We start from the raw sequence: 15,864 nt of genomic DNA, 5'->3' as shown, positions 1-15,864 counted from the left end.
ATAGTGTTAAGGATCTTCGGAGGCCATTGGTGTGCCAGAGCGTCCATTCCCAACAGGGCACGCGGGTCTCTCATCGAGACATTTTCCCACCAGAGGTATCTTCACAGTCCCCAAGTCCAGAACAGACTATGGGAGGCGCACAGTTCTACATAGAGCCATGACTACATGGAACTCTATTCCACATCAAGTAACTCATGCAAGCAGTATTTTTTTCTTCTTCAAAAAACAGTTAAAAATACACCTTATGGAACAGCAGGGACTATGAAGAGACACAAACACAGGCACAGACACGTGTCATACACACACACACGATAACATATGCACTATACACACACGTAGACATGGATTTTGTGTTGTAGATATGTGGTAGGAGAGTAGTGGCCTGAGGGCACACACTTAATATGTTGTGAAATCTGTTGTGAAATGTAATGTCATGTTCTTAATTATTTTTTTGAGCAGTGTATATATATATACACTGTTCAAAAAAATAAAGGGAACACTTAAACAACACAATGTAACTCCAAGTCAATCACACTTCTGTGAAGTCAAACTGTCCACTTAGGAAGCAACACTGATTGACAATACATTTCACATGCTTTTGTGCAAATGGAATAGACAACCGGTGGAAATTATAGGCAATTAGCAAGACACCCCCAATAAAGGAGTGGTTCGGCAGGTGGTGACCAGAGACCACTTCTCAGTTCTTATGCTTCCTGGCTGATGTTTTGGTGACTTTTGAATGCTGGCGGTGCTTTCACTCTAGTGGTAGCATGAGACGGAGTCTACAACCCACACAGTGGCTCAGGTAGTGCAGCTCATCCAGGATGGCACATCAATGCGAGCTGTGGCAAGAAGGTTTGCTGTGTCTGTCAGCGTAGTGTCCAGAGCATGGAGGCGCTACCAGGAGACAGGCCAGTACATCAGGAGACGTGGAGGAGGCCATAGGAGGGCAACAACCCAGCAGCAGGACCGCTACCTCCGCCTTTGTGCAAGGAGGAGCAGGAGGAGCACTGCCAGAGCCCTGCAAAATGACCTCCAGCAGGCCACAAATGTGCATGTGTCTGCTCAAACGGTCAGAAACAGACTCCATGAGGGTGGTATGAGGGCCCGACATCCACAGGTGGGGGTTGTGCTTACAGCCCAACACCGTGCAGGACGTTTGGCATTTGCCAGAGAACACCAAGATTGGAAAATTTGCCACTGGCGCCCTGTGCTCTTCACAGATGAAGCAGGTTCACACTGAGCACATGTGACAGACGTGACAGAGTCTGGAGACGCCGTGGAGAACGTTCTGCTGCCTGCAACATCCTCCAGCATGACCGGTTTGGCGGTGGGTCAGTCATGGTGTGGGGTGGCATTTCCTTGGGGGGGGGGGTGAGATCCTCAGACCCCTTGTGAGACCATATGCTGGTGCGGTTGGCCCTGGGTTCCTCCTAATGCAAGACAATGCTAGACCTCATGTGGCTGGAGTGTGTCAGCAGTTCCTGCAAGAGGAAGGCATTGATGCTATGGACTGGTCCGCCCGTTCCCCAGACCTGAATCCAATTGAGCACATCTGGGACATCATGTGTCGCTCCATCCACCAACGCCACGTTGCACCACAGACTGTCCAGGAGTTGGCGGATGCTTTAGTCCAGGTCTGGGAGGAGATCCCTCAGGAGACCATCCCCCACCTCATCAGGAGAATGCCCAGGCGTTGTAGGGAGGTCATACAGGCACGTGGAGGCCACACACACTACTGAGCCTCATTTTGACTTCTTTTAAGGACATTACATCAAAGTTGGATCAGCCTGTAGTGTGGTTTTCCACTTTAATTTTGAGTGTGACTCCAAATCCAGACCTTCATGGGTTGATAAATTGGATTTCCATTGATTATTTTTGTGTGATTTTGTTGTCAGCACATTCAACTATGTAAAGAAAAAAGTATTTAATAAGATTATTTCATTCATTCAGATCTAGGATGTGTTATTTTAGTGTTCCCTTTATTTTTTTGAGCAGTATATATATATAACTGCCTTAATTTTGCTGAACCCCAGGAAGAGTAGCTGCTGCCTTGGTAGCAGCTAATGGGGATCTATAATATATACAAATAAATACAAATACAAATGTGTGTAACTCTGCTTCCTACTCGACTCTGCCGCCACCAGAAAATCTCTGTATTAGTCGGCGGCTTGTGAGCTTTCTGTGGTGCACGTAGGTCTAGAATGGGACACAAAATCCCTTCCCTTTTCGTAGCCAGAAATACCGGCTGTACCAGCATTCTTGGATCTTCGAAATAGAAACCCATCAGATGACCTGCTCCTGGAGACGGGAGGATAATTCCTCTTCGTCAAAACAAGCGTTGAGACCTCGGAAACAGTCTACGTGATGTTGCTGCAGAAGCGTGGGGGACTCACAACAAATTGTAGCCTGTACCCTAACGTCACTGTTCGCATGGTCCAGGTCGACACTGCACTTTGCAGTGCCATCTGAGGGGCCGGAAGCTACCTTGTGGACTGGGAAAGATTGGTTCTTCTTCCTTTTCCACCACTCTTGAAAACTGTGTGTCTGAACATGGAGAAGGGACACTTTTCATCAAACCTACATGCGGGAGACAGGGAAAAAACATTATCATTGAGGTTACCCTACCAACCAGTCATAGGTACTGGCGACAAAGCGCCTAGTAACCTAGCTGGGAATGGGACAGACAGCTCTGAAAAACTGACCCCATTTGTTGTAACAGACAGGGGCGATTCGTAATTGAATCTAATTTCCAGGAATTAAAAGTGTTGAGCTGGAGACAGACAGCTAATTTGGGGGCTTATATGAACCATAGAGACTGCGTGTGGGATAATAGTATGGTCGTGTCCAACCCTGCTCATTCCCTCGACTCTGCTACCAACAACTAATCAACTAAAGAGCCTATGGCTCTATTACCCTAATTGCGCCGTAGGAGATGGCTGCCGTTTTACGATCCCGTAACCAATTGTGCTATTGTATATGGTTTTTTTTCGCTTTATTTGTAACTTATTTCGTACACAATGTTTCTGCCACCGTGTCTTATGACAGAAAAGAGCTTCTTGATATCAGGGCAGCGATTACTCACCCCATACTGGAGGAATTCTTCTTCTTCAACGAGTCGGATGGGAAGGATTTCCTCCAGACACCCGACAAGGCCCTCATCCCTGTCATTCGCAGGATGAAAAGACGGAGGTATCGTGGGCGACGGTCCGGGTGCCTTGTAAGGATCTGTCACAGAGATGGTTATCTACCTTTACCATCGGTCCTATTAGCCAACGTACAATCAATCGATAATAAAATAGATGAACTATGAGTACGTATATCATACCAACGGGACATTAAAAACTGTAATATCTTATATTTCAGAGTCGTGGCTGAACGACGACATGATTAACATACACCTGACAGGTTTTAAGCTTTTTCGGCAGGAGTGTGCAAAGCTGTGATCAATGCAACTTTGAAGTGTGGCTACTTTGAAAAATCTAAAATATATTTTGTGTCATGTCCTGACCAGTGAAAAGGGGTCATTTGCCATGGTAGAATGGTCAGGGTGTGGCAGGGGGGTTGTTTTGTGTGTCTTGGGGTTTTTTGGTTCTAGGGGATTTTGTTCTAGTTTTCTATTTCTATGTTTCGTTTTTATGTTTGGCCGAGTATGGTTTCCAATCAGAGGCAGGTGTCTTTCGTTGTCTCTGATTGGAAGCCATACTTAGGCAGCCTGTTTTCCTTTGGGTTTCGTGGGTGGTTATTTTCCATTTAGTTATTGTACCTGACGGAACTGTTTTGTCGTTTGGTTATTTTGTTTAAGTGTTCTCTTAAAATAAAGATGATGAGCACTATACACGCTGCGCTTTGGTCTGTTCAACACGACGCCTGTGACATTTTGATTTGTTTAACAGAACAGCGGCCTCTGGTAAGACAAGGGGCGGCGGACTATGCATATTTGTAAACAACAGCTGGTGCGCAAAATTTAAGGAAGTCTCGAGGTTTTGCTCGTCTGAGGTGGAGTATCTCATAATAAGCTGTAGATCACATTATTTACCAAGAGATTTTACATCTATATTTTTCGTGGCTGTCTACATACCACCGCAGACTGACACTGGCACTAACACCACACTGAATGAGCAGTATACGGCCATAAGCAAACAGGACAACGCTCATCCAGAGGTGGCGCTCCTAGGGGCCGGGGACTTTAATGCAGGGAAACTCAAATCAGTTTGACCTCATTTCTATCAGCATGTTAAATGTGCAACCAGAGGGAAAATAACTCTAGACCACCTTTACTCCACACACAGAGATGCGTACAAAGCTCTCCCTCGCCCTCCATTTGGCAAATCTGACCATAATTATTTTATCCGGATTCCTGCTTACAAGCAAAAACTAAAGCAGGAAGCACCAGTGACTCAGTCAGTAAGAAAGTGGTAAGATGAAGCAGATGCTAAGCTACAGGACTGTTTTGCTAGCACAGACTGGAATATGTTCCAGATTCATCAGATGGCATTGAGGAGTACACCACATCAGTCACTGGCTTCATCAATAAGTGCATCGACGACGTCGTCCCCACAGTGACTTGTAAGTAAGCATTTCACTGTAAAGTCTACACCTGTTGTATTCGGCGCATGTGACAAATAAAATTTGATTTGATTTAACCCGTATCTCATAGGGACTAGTGTGCTACAGGCAGGAATCAGCAATGAATCCCACTAATGAGCCACCTATGGGGAGGGGCGCCCCCTTGTGGACAGTGACTCAATTTATCACTCACCCTGGGGAGATTGATATACCCCTTAAACCCTGTAAACACCGTGTAAGGCGGCGTAACAGAGGGGACAGCATTAAACATGGACAAGCTTCCAATATTCGTTGTGCTTCCATGAGACTGTATAGACTGCATGAAGCCCAGCCCCTTTACCGACACAGGGGCTCTGGCAATGGCTGACGTAGTACCACGTTTGCCAAACGTGAGGGCACCGTTTGCACAGTAATGTTTTTGCAGAGGGGCGCACAGGTCACTCAGACCCGTGCCAAGGCCCCTCGCTCCAGGGGTTAGCCAGCCAAGTGCTCGGGGGGCTGCTTCTTCATCGGAGGTGCACACAAACCCTGTTTCCTTCACTCCCTCCAACTCCAGGAAGTAGGGTTGCCATAATGCAGGGGCAAAGCTAGCAAGTTTCACTTGCTGGAAGTTAAGCATAACAGCTGACATTTGTAGGAGGCTCTTTAGCCTAAGCTAGGTGAGCTAACCTCTTCTAAACAGTCCATTTAGATGCTACGAATACTAAACAAGAGAAGTGGGACCGGAACCCTTGATCAACAAGTCTGTGAAGAAAGGCAAGTGGTACTTGACAGAGGCAGACACAGGTGGTGGTGGTATCTACCGAACGTGCCCGATTAGCCTCCCTTAACCGGCGATAGAGCGCACTGGAGCCGAGTTGGGCAAGGGGAGCCAACGCATACCCCACCCCCAAACAGAATAGACATTTGATTCGAACACCCAACGCGTCCGGGAAAGTCACCAGTGGTAATTCCAAGCATAGTGGAAGGAGTATTCGATAAAAGAATCATGTCAACGCCTATTTATTTCCCACAGAGTTAGTCAATGTAACTTATTATGTGATTAGTTAAGCCAAATGGGGGTTAATGGCACTGATCAATAACAACTATCTTTGTAAAAAATAATATATAGAATTGTCATTTCATTTTGACATTATAGAGTATTTTGTATAGATAAATGATTTTTTATTTAAATCACAATTAAATCTATTTAAATCCCACTTTGTTACATAACAAAATGTAAACAAATCCAAAGGGGGTGAATACTTCTGGAACCCACTGTAGCTCTGTATATCCATTATCATCGTCACTATCGCCATATCTCAGATGAGATGATCATCAGCTCTTGTGCCACAAGGTAGAAGGTTATACCGTAGGTAATAGGTATGAACTAGAATTGAGATTATGTTATTGATTTATATGTATCATATTTTCCCTTTAAATTATTGTACCGATTCAGGTACTGCTTACAGCTACAGATACAAAATGGTCGCCATGTGTGTGGGGGGGAAGGAGAAATAACACAGCTTCAGGTTATATAACAGATATGAATAGCAGCAGATCTCTGCTGTATGGTGTGCCATTCATTTGACATACTCATGGTTTGTATGTCTTAATCTGTCCACCCATGCATACTCTGTGAAACATATTCATTTTCAATTCATTCAAGTCAATGTTGGAGGAGCTTCGAGACTTGGCTGCCTTACTGAAACACCAGAAAATACCTTACTCTAACAGCACACCTCCTTCTGGCCAAGTGTTGCAATTACAAGCTACTGGAGAAACACCAGAACATATTCACTCTCATCCCTCTACTGCCTCCTTCTGGCCAAGTGTTGTAATTACAAGCTACTGGGGAAACAACAGAACATATTCACTCGTGTGACTCTACTGCCACCTTCTGGTCAAGTGTTGCAATTACAAGCTACTGAGGAAACACCAGAACATATTCAATCTATTAGCCCTCTACTGCCTCCATCTGGCCAAGTGTTGTAATTACAAGCTATTGGGAGACGTTATCCATCAGCGCTGGAAAATACAGTATTTGACTGAGTAACTTTGTACAGGAGCCATAAATAGCAATTCAATGTCAACATTAACACTTTAATCCTTTTTTTTAAACATACAGTACCAGTCAAAAGTTTGGACACACCTACTCATTTAAGGGTTTTTCTTTATTTTTACTATTTTCTACAATGTAGAATAATAGATCAAAACTATTAAATAACATATATGGAATCATGTAGTAACCAAAAAAAGAATTAAACAAATCAAAATATATTTTAGATCATTCAAAGTAGCCACACTTCAAAGTTGCATTGATCACAGCTTTGCACACTCTTGGCAGGATTTTTTGTGCTTAGGGTTGTTGTCATGTTGGCAGGTGAACCTTCAACCCATTGTGAGGTCCTGAGTGCTCTGGAGCAGGTTTCATCAAGGATCTCACTGTACTTTACTTCATTCATCTTTCCCTCGTCCCTGCCGTTGAAAAACATCCCCACAGCATGATGCTGTTATACATGTGGGTAAATCATTTATTGATTATGTGATAGTTCACTCAAGAGCTTAGACATACCAGATCATCAAGGACAACAACCACCTGAGCCACTGCCTGTTCACCCCGCTACCATCCAGAAGGCGAGGTCGGTACAGGTGAATCAAAGCTGGGACCAAGCGACTGAATAACAGCTTCCATCTCAAGGCCATCAGACTGTTAAACAAGCATCACTAACACAGAGAGGCTGCTACCTACATACAGACTTGAAATCATTGGCCACTTGAGTAATGCATGATATGTAAACATTATTAAAGTGGCATTATTAAAGTGACTAGTGATCCATTTATTAATCTCACATGTATATACTGTATTTCATAACATCTATTGCATCTTGCCAATGCCGCTCGGCCATCGTGCATCCATATGTATATATTGTTATTCCATCCCTTACTTATTAGGTAGTTGTGTATTAGGCAGTTGTTGTGGAATTGTTAGATTACTTGTTAGATATTACTGCAGTGTCGGAACTAGAAGCACAAGCATTTCTCTACACTCACATTAATATCTGCTAACCATGTGTATGTGAGCAATTACTTTTGATTGGACTTATAGGCAGTATTTGGTACTAATCACTACATACATGAGAAGATTCAACACTTTGTTAAACATGTTCAGTCAATGAATGAAGACCAAAACATTCAACATTGTGAGAGGATACCTACTCCACTCTTTCACCAACCAAAAGGTATTACGGTTACCCTTTCACACCAGAGCGTTCAGCATACTTAGACTACCGCAGAGAAGTGCGAAGTAATGTTGCTATAATCTGTTAAGGGGTCATATGTTAGGAATGATGATTGAATAATGTCCTGGAAGTCAATTTGGCCACTGGGCATCAGGGTTTCAAAGGTGGGTCAAGACACATCATTGAAAACCAACCTCTTCTGTTCCTGTGACAGAGCACTAACGCAATACACCCACAAAGTGAGAAAATAACTATTGTTCAACTATTGAAAATAAGGTTGCATGATGATACATAAGGGTTAATCTTATAAGCATTTGTAAGTGCATTTATAAACGGTTAATACCTGGAGGTAAACATTAGCTCACAATTTGGCAAACACTGACCAGTTATTGCACTATTTTGACCAATGCGATATAAATGTTATTAATGGTATATACGGCATTTACAAATGATTAAACAATCGTTAATAATGTAATTATAACCCCTCTAAACTCTTTATAAATGGAACCTTAGCATGGTGTGTGCAACGCCAGGGTTGTGGGTTCGATTCCCACGGGGGGCCAGTACAAATTAATATTTATTTTTTTAAATGCATGAAATGAAATGTATGTATTCACTACTGTAAGTCGCTCTGGATAGGAGCGTCTGCTAAATGACTAAAAATGTAAATGTAAATGTTGTAAGTGTTGCCGCGGTCTCCTGATGTGGTTCAAGCATTGTTGTGTGGACTTAGAACATCCAATTTAGTTGGTTTTTACTTTTGTTTTTTAAGTGTGCTTTTGTGGCCCGAAAACCTGAAAAAAACCCTCAAAAAACAGAAACCTCGAAAGTCCATAAAAAATATAGAAAAGGGAATTTGGGAAAAAATACAACAGAGGCATCTTGTCCAAGGGGTGTACTTGAAAATCAAGCTGCCAAAGGCTACATAAATAGGAGCAAGGCTCCTGCCCTTTTGGGTGTTCTAGCTCAGACAATGATTTCACTCTACGAGGTGCTGTGGCTTAGTTGGTTAAAGCACCTGTCTAGTTAACAGGAGAGGCCACGGCAATGCCTATTTCCCCACAGGAGGCTGAAAAGATTTGGCATTGGACCTCAGATCCTCAAAAATATCTAAAGCTGCACCATTGAGAGCATTTTGACTGGCTGCATCACCGCTTGGTATGGCAACTGCTCGGCATCCGACTGCAAGTTGCTACAGAGGGTAGTGCGTATGGCCCAGTACATCACTGAGGCCGAGCTTCCTGACATCCAGGATCTCTATACCAGGCGGTGTCAGAGGAAGGCCCAAAGAATTGTCAGACTCCAGCCACCTAAGTCATAGACTGTAGACCAGGATGTTTTATTTCAGCTCATGAAACATGGGACCAACACTTTACATGTTGTGTTTATATTTTAGATTACACAGTTAGTACTTTGAGTCATTCAAAAGGGGAATTTTTGCCGTAACATTGTGTATCAAATTGGCGTGACCCGGATTCTGCGGCCACAACACAGAGCACTAACCACTGTACGATCATGGCGAGTTACCAGGGCTTGTGGAGACCCCTTGAGCGGAAAGCCAAAAAGTCAACTCTGCCTGTCCACGTCACTGCATGCTTGAATAACCCAATATCTCCCACAGACACACAAGCACTAACTGTAATCTAACTGGCATCAAAGTGTAACGTTAGACTTTGGAATTTAGCTACCTTAGCCACGTCACAGTGAAGGCCTGCTTGAGTAGATCGATTTCACCTCCACATATATAAGCCCTGGTAGCTCGCCGTGATCGTATAGAGGTTAGTACTCTGCGTTGTGGCCGCAGCAACCCCGGTTCGAATCCGGGTCACGGCATTGAAATTCACAATGTCATGGCATAAGGGCTCTTTTTGAATAAGCAGGGTGAACTAAACTGAATAACTAGAGTGAACTAGAGTGAATTTAGCAGAGATTGTAATGGTGAAAAAAATATTATTATACCTCTGTCATTATAACATTAAATAAGCAGAGATTGATACCAGTGTAGGGTACCATACTATACATTTCGTTTCGTTGGCTACAGTTTAAAGGCAGAGTCACAAAGTGAACAGCTATATCGGGTCAATTTTGGCAACAACTAAGAGCATTGAAGCACAAAACGAAAACTTCTCCGCTACGTCCCGAAGCTACGCATGGGCTGATACTCTGTGATAGCCTGCCCTTGTGCTGATCTGCAGAGCTGCTCATGGTAACATCATATGGCTGAGTCTCAGTTTAACTCAATCAAAAAGCACCCTCATGCCGTGAATCGCAATGCCATGAGCAGTACTAACCATTATACGATCACGGCAAGCTACCAGGGCTTGTGTGTGAGGGGTAGATATTAGACTACTCAAGCATGCCGTTGCCTTGATGTAGAAAATGTGGCTAAATACCATTGTTGACTAGTTAAGACTAGAGAGAGACTCAACAGTGTATTGTGTATGGTGTAGTAGAATAGAGTTAGTACTGACCCCTGTAGAGTATTGTGTGGTACAGTGGAATACAGTGTTCTGCTAGTGTAGAGTATGGTTCCGAAGTATCCTTGGAATAGGAACATGCCCTCCCCTGGACAATGATTAGCATCCATGAGGGTGACGGTCAACCTCTCCTTGTTTATATCATCCAGGGGCAACATATTGGGTTCCCCCAACTCCAGAGGATGGATCTATCAGTCTCTGACCTGAACACAGGGAAAAGAGAAGAGAAAGATGGGTCTGTTGGTCCAGGTCTAGTTCAGGCCCACAGTATAGTCACTGTGCATATGGGACAGGAAGAACAGGCAAACATACTGGCATTTCCTAACCTGCCAGACGTCCACTGGCAGCAGAGTATAGGGTTAAGTTTACGATTCATTATTCACAGCTCTGGAGAATCATCCTGGGAAAATGACGGAGAAGAGAGAGCAATGGTTAGCCAGTCAAACTACTATAAAACAGCTATTTGGCATATAGCAAACATGGTGGGTACGTTATATATATATTCATTTATGTTGCGTGGAAAGATACATTCTGCTAACATCAGTAACGTTAGACCTACTTGCTGCAATAGCTTGCTTGCTATAAAAACAGTAGTTTGTCGATAAGCTATACTGTTTGTATAGTAGCAGAATATATATTTCAAAAGAGAATGAATTTAACAAAAATACATCTTACAAAGACTTGGACAGATAATATTATGATTACTTGCGTTACATGTCATGTGAGAGACAAAACATAAACTAAGATATCTCTGCTTGAACGCTACTCCACGTCACTGTAGGTTTCATTTAAGATCCCTACGTCTCCCTAACGGGGCATGGCCCTGGTAGCTCGCCGTGATCGTATAGTGGTTAGTACTCTGCGTTGTGGCCGCAGCAACCCCGGTTCGAATCCGGGTCACGGCATTGCGAATACACAATGTCACGGCATAAGGGTTCTTTTTCATTATTAGAGGTACCTTGCTAACTACATTATAAGTAGGTCTATTTCTATTTTTTCCCCCGTTAGGTAAACTCGAGATACCGGTTCCTAACCACCCGTAATCGCGCTTCACGATAATGCCTATGTCGTTGCATGGCTGTGCGTGCAGGTTTGAATAGCCCCAAATCTCCGCCCATCACACAAGCCCTGGTAGCTCGCCGTGATCGTATAGTGGTTAGTACTCTGCGTTGTGGCCGCAGCAACCCCGGTTCGAATCCGGGTCACGGCATTGCGAATACACAATGTCACGGCATAAGGGCTCTGTTTTTGAAGCGTTGATTGATGGTAAACTGACTGTCTGGCTGGTTAATTATGTAATTCTGATATTTATCCCTTTTGGGGGTTGACTAACCAGCGAACATTATCACATAAGATAGCAGTGGACAAAGAATGACAGACAAACCTGTAAATTAACTAAATTAGTAACAACAAGTGTGGGGGAACAGCTAGCTAATATGCAGGCTATGTACCCATCTTTAGCCCAGATAACCGTGTGGGTACTCAAATTTTTTTTGAACATACATAAGGAGAAATGGATTGAAAAAGTTAGGTCGATGCAATGCAAAATATACAGTATGGACTGTCAGTCATGAAGGCGTTCAGCTAATTTTCCAGTTTCAAATCAAATCAAGCTTCATTTATACAGCACATTTCAGACATGGAATGCAACGCAACGTACTTAATTAACAGGAATTTTTTATATATATATATATATAAAAGCTAAAATATTTACTACACAAACATAATATAAAATAAAAAAATAATGACAAGCTGAACGACTAGAAAGCACCTTAACCCAATTCTCCTAACCTGCTACGTTAATTATCCTAAACTGCTACATAAATTCTAACCTGCTACGAAAAGTCAAATCTGACAAAAAAAAATGTATCCAATCTAGTCAAAACCCTTCTGCTGTTTTAATGCTCACAAGGGCGGAAATGTAAATTTTACCAGCTGAAAGACAATGTCCATAGCTTACCCATGATGCTACACAATGATTTAAATCAACAAGTTTTCCTTTTAGTCAAGGTATGATATATTTGGGGTTGAAGTGGGAAATCCGTGCCAATGCCGTATGTTTCCCCTATGATATGACATGCTACTACTTTTCAATCTACGTTTTATTTGAACGCTACTACCCACCAGCATGGGTTTGTTTGATAATCAGAAACACCTGCGAAGTCCTTCCTTCTCACGAGTCGCCACTTAGCTGAGCAATATAATAGATCATCTTTGGCTGAGTCACAGCTTTTTGCCTTGTCCTACACTTGGCTGCCTGATCCATGGAGCAAATTAAAATAAAAAGTGCACACTTGTTTTTTCACCTCCACTTTTTTACCAACAAAATATAACTTATTTTTTAGCTAGTCTCTATAAATAAATAAAAATATGACCATTTTATAAATGGTAAAATTGTTAGTGATCAGTGGCGACTCCTCATTCAGTGCACTTGTTTTGTTTGTTATTGGCATTAATACGTGTCACATATCAGTTTGCAAACAATGTAAAAAAAACAAAACAATCATAAACCATTGAGTTAATAAAGCTGCATACAAATATGGTCTCTTTTTTGCTTTCTTTAGTAAGGCAGCTACAAAATGCAGGTGTTTCAGCATAGCTCAGTGCTTTCTGTGGTGGTGGGGCAGACAGTGGAAAATATGGAGTGTAGGGGGTGGTAATCAATCAATCGAATGTATTTATAAAGCCATTCTTACATCAGCTGATGTTACAAAGTGCTTTACAGAAACCCAGCCTAAAACCCCAAACAGCAAGCAATGCAGGTGTAGAAGCACGGTGGCTAAGAAAAACTCCATAGAAAGGCCAGAACCTAGGAAGAAACCTAGAGAGGAACCAGGCTATGAGGGGTGGAGATTATAACAGGACATGGTCAAGATGTTCAAATGTTCATATATCACCAACAGGGTCAAGTAATAATCATCACAGTGGTTGTCGAGGGTGCAACAGGTCAGCACCTCAGGAGTAAATGTCAGTTTGCTTTTTATAGCCGATCATTCAGAGTCTACCACTCCTGCTGTCTCTAGAGAGTTGAAAACAGCAGGTCTGGGACAGGTAGCACATCCGGTGAACAGATCAGGGTTCCATAGCCGCAGGCAGAACAGTTGAAGCTGGAGCAGCAGCACAGCCAGGTGGACTGGGGACAGCAAGGAGTAATGTTCTCTAGTTGCGCGGTGATTGGCTCAGTGTTCTGTCACTTCTGTCACACTACTTCACCGCAAAATCTATGGGGAGAGCTTGAAAATGCAAGCCTCTTGGGTGCTGTGCCCATCCAAGAAGGCTCAAAGTCATAGGCCACAGATAAAATGACATCTAATCACATTAAATCTACTATAGCTTTGATTGGACTAATCATTTCAACATCATACTATCAACATCATACTATCAACATCATACTCCCGAGTGGTGCCGTGGTCTAAGGCACTGCATTGCATTGTTAGCTGTGCCACTAGAGATCCTGGTTCAAGGCCAGGCTCTGTCGCAGCTGGCTGTGACTGGGAGACCCCATGGGGTTGCACACAATTCGCCCAGTGTTGTCTGGGTTTGGTCGGCATGGATGTTCTTGTCCCATTGTGTTCTAGTGGGCCGGGCGCAATGCATGCTGACACAGTCGCCAGGTATACGGTGTTTCCTCTGACACATTGGTGTGGCTGGCTTCTGGGTTAAGCAGGCATTGTGTCAAGAAGCTGGGTTGTGTTTCGGAGGACGCATGGATCTTGACCTTTGCCTCTCCCGAGTCCGTATGGGAGTTGCAACAATGGGACAAGACTGTAACTCCAGTTTGAAAACCATGAAAAAGGGGTAGAAAAAATAATAAATAATAAAACACCTGGAAACTCAGAACTGGGGAATCTCAGACTTCAGTGAGTTCAAGACAACTGGGAACTCAGAAAAGAATTAGCTCAGACTGGGAAAACAAGTTTTGAACAGTCATCCAACTCAAAATTGCAAGTTGGGAACTCTGGCCTCTTTCTAGAGCTCCTACCTGAAGATTACTGACATCATGATTCAACCTTTGATTTTTTCTGAGTTCCCAGTTGTCTTGAATGCACCATAAATCCAGAGAATGCCAGACTTTGATTACAAAGTTTGATGACAAAATTTGCACACAAGAAAGACCGCCACACCACCTTCCTGTTCAAGTGAGCACAGAACAACAAGGTGAGTCCAAAAATGTCTTGTATGTTGCTGCATAATGATGTAATATACCGATAAGATATGTATAATGTAGCTAACATGCTGACCAAACCGCACCCACACAGGTTGATTTTGTTCACCCACACCAGAAGCGATCAGGACACGCAGGTTGAAATATCAAAACAAACTCTGAACCAATTATATTAATTTGGGGACAGGTCAAAAAGCATGAAACATTTATGGCAATTTAGCTAGCTAGTTTGCTGTTGCTAGCTAGTTCGTCCTGGTATATAAACACTGGGTTGTTATTTTACCTGAAATGCGCAAGGTCCTCTACTCTGACAATTAATTCACAGATAAAAACCAAATTCAATTATCATCATCTCTCTTCCTTCAGGCTTCTTTTTCTTCTTTGGACTTTATATGGCAGTTGGCAACCAACTTTACAGCATTACTACACCCGACCAGAGTGTGGACCTAAGTTCATCTTTCAATCACCCATGTGGGTATATGCTCGTAAAAACCAATGAGTAGATGGCACGTGGGTATATGCTCCTCAAAACCAATGAGGGGATGGGAGAGGCCGGCTGCGGGCGCCTGGCCATGCAGACGCCTGCAGCCGTGTGGGTACAATGATTGAATAACATGTATGAATACATTTATTTTGCAACGCTCGCTCACACGACTTGAACGGTGTGGTCAGCATGTAAAAAAGTAATACTAAGTGTATGTTGTGTAGTGAGCTGTTAGTAGCCAATGTGCCTCACCATAATAATTTGGCCCCATTTCCCCTCTTAACTTAGGCTACCGTTCTGACTTAATGGTACACATGTAGCCTGTAGCCTGTAGACTGTTTTAGAGAAATATAATCATTGAATATTGTAAGAGCTTTCATTGGCTGCTTATATGCCACCTTTATTTGTCCTACGGTTCTGACTTGGTGTACAGGGAAAATACTGTAAGAACAGCCCGTGTTCTGAATTCTGTCGCTGTACATTTCAAAAGTGCTGAACAAATAGTTATATTGACTACGTCCGTACTAGCTTGCTAACATCTCAATTGTCAGTAGAAACCAAATTTGTTTAAGTAAGTCAGCCATATCAGCTATGTTTTTAAAAAGGCAGTAAATGAGGCTGAATGAACTGTGTTGCTGCCAGACAAGGCTCCGCTGATAACCAGGTGTAGCGATGGTAAGGATTCACTCTATGGTGCTGAAAAGAAAGCTCTGCTGTTGAGACAGCTTTATGTAGGCCCTAACAGTTTGTGGGCACCGTTTATCACCATTATAGCGAATTAATGTATTGTTTAGTGTTGTGTAGTGGCTTTGCTGGCATGCATCTAAAAATATTTGATGAGTTTGCCCCACCAAGATTTACATGTTTAAATCACCACTGCGTGTGATATGATTGCATTTTGGAACTCCGCTCCCCCTGTAACCCCAAGATGAATGCTTTTGACCACAT

At 43.0% G+C, this 15,864-nt stretch overlaps 1 long non-coding RNA gene and 3 other non-coding genes across 6 annotated transcripts; 3 read left to right on the top strand and 1 right to left on the bottom strand.

Moving 5' to 3' along the window:
• Positions 1-6,921: 6,921 nt before the first annotated feature.
• On the bottom strand, positions 6,922-11,375 carry LOC106566408 (uncharacterized). Of its 3 annotated transcripts, XR_001319869.2 has the most exons (4): positions 10,943-11,375; positions 10,594-10,667; positions 10,262-10,470; positions 6,970-7,058 (listed from the first exon to the last, which is right to left on the bottom strand). It is a non-coding gene; the product is annotated as an uncharacterized lncRNA (long non-coding RNA). The 3 variants fall into 3 exon arrangements; XR_001319868.2 differs by having other exon boundaries at positions 6,922-10,470; XR_006758490.1 differs by having other exon boundaries at positions 6,922-10,470; positions 10,973-11,375.
• On the top strand, positions 9,552-9,623 carry trnah-gug (transfer RNA histidin (anticodon GUG)). The gene has a single exon. It is a non-coding gene; the product is annotated as a tRNA-His (tRNA).
• trnah-gug (transfer RNA histidin (anticodon GUG)) lies at positions 11,101-11,172 on the top strand. Its single transcript has one exon. It is a non-coding gene; the product is annotated as a tRNA-His (tRNA).
• Positions 11,376-11,405: 30 nt separating the features above from the next.
• trnah-gug (transfer RNA histidin (anticodon GUG)) lies at positions 11,406-11,477 on the top strand. The gene has a single exon. It is a non-coding gene; the product is annotated as a tRNA-His (tRNA).
• Positions 11,478-15,864: the final 4,387 nt, after the last annotated feature.

Source organism: Salmo salar, chromosome ssa13 (genome assembly GCF_905237065.1).
Source record: "Salmo salar chromosome ssa13, Ssal_v3.1, whole genome shotgun sequence".
NCBI lineage: Eukaryota > Metazoa > Chordata > Actinopteri > Salmoniformes > Salmonidae > Salmo > Salmo salar.
This window is presented reverse-complemented; position numbering and strand designations above follow the sequence as displayed.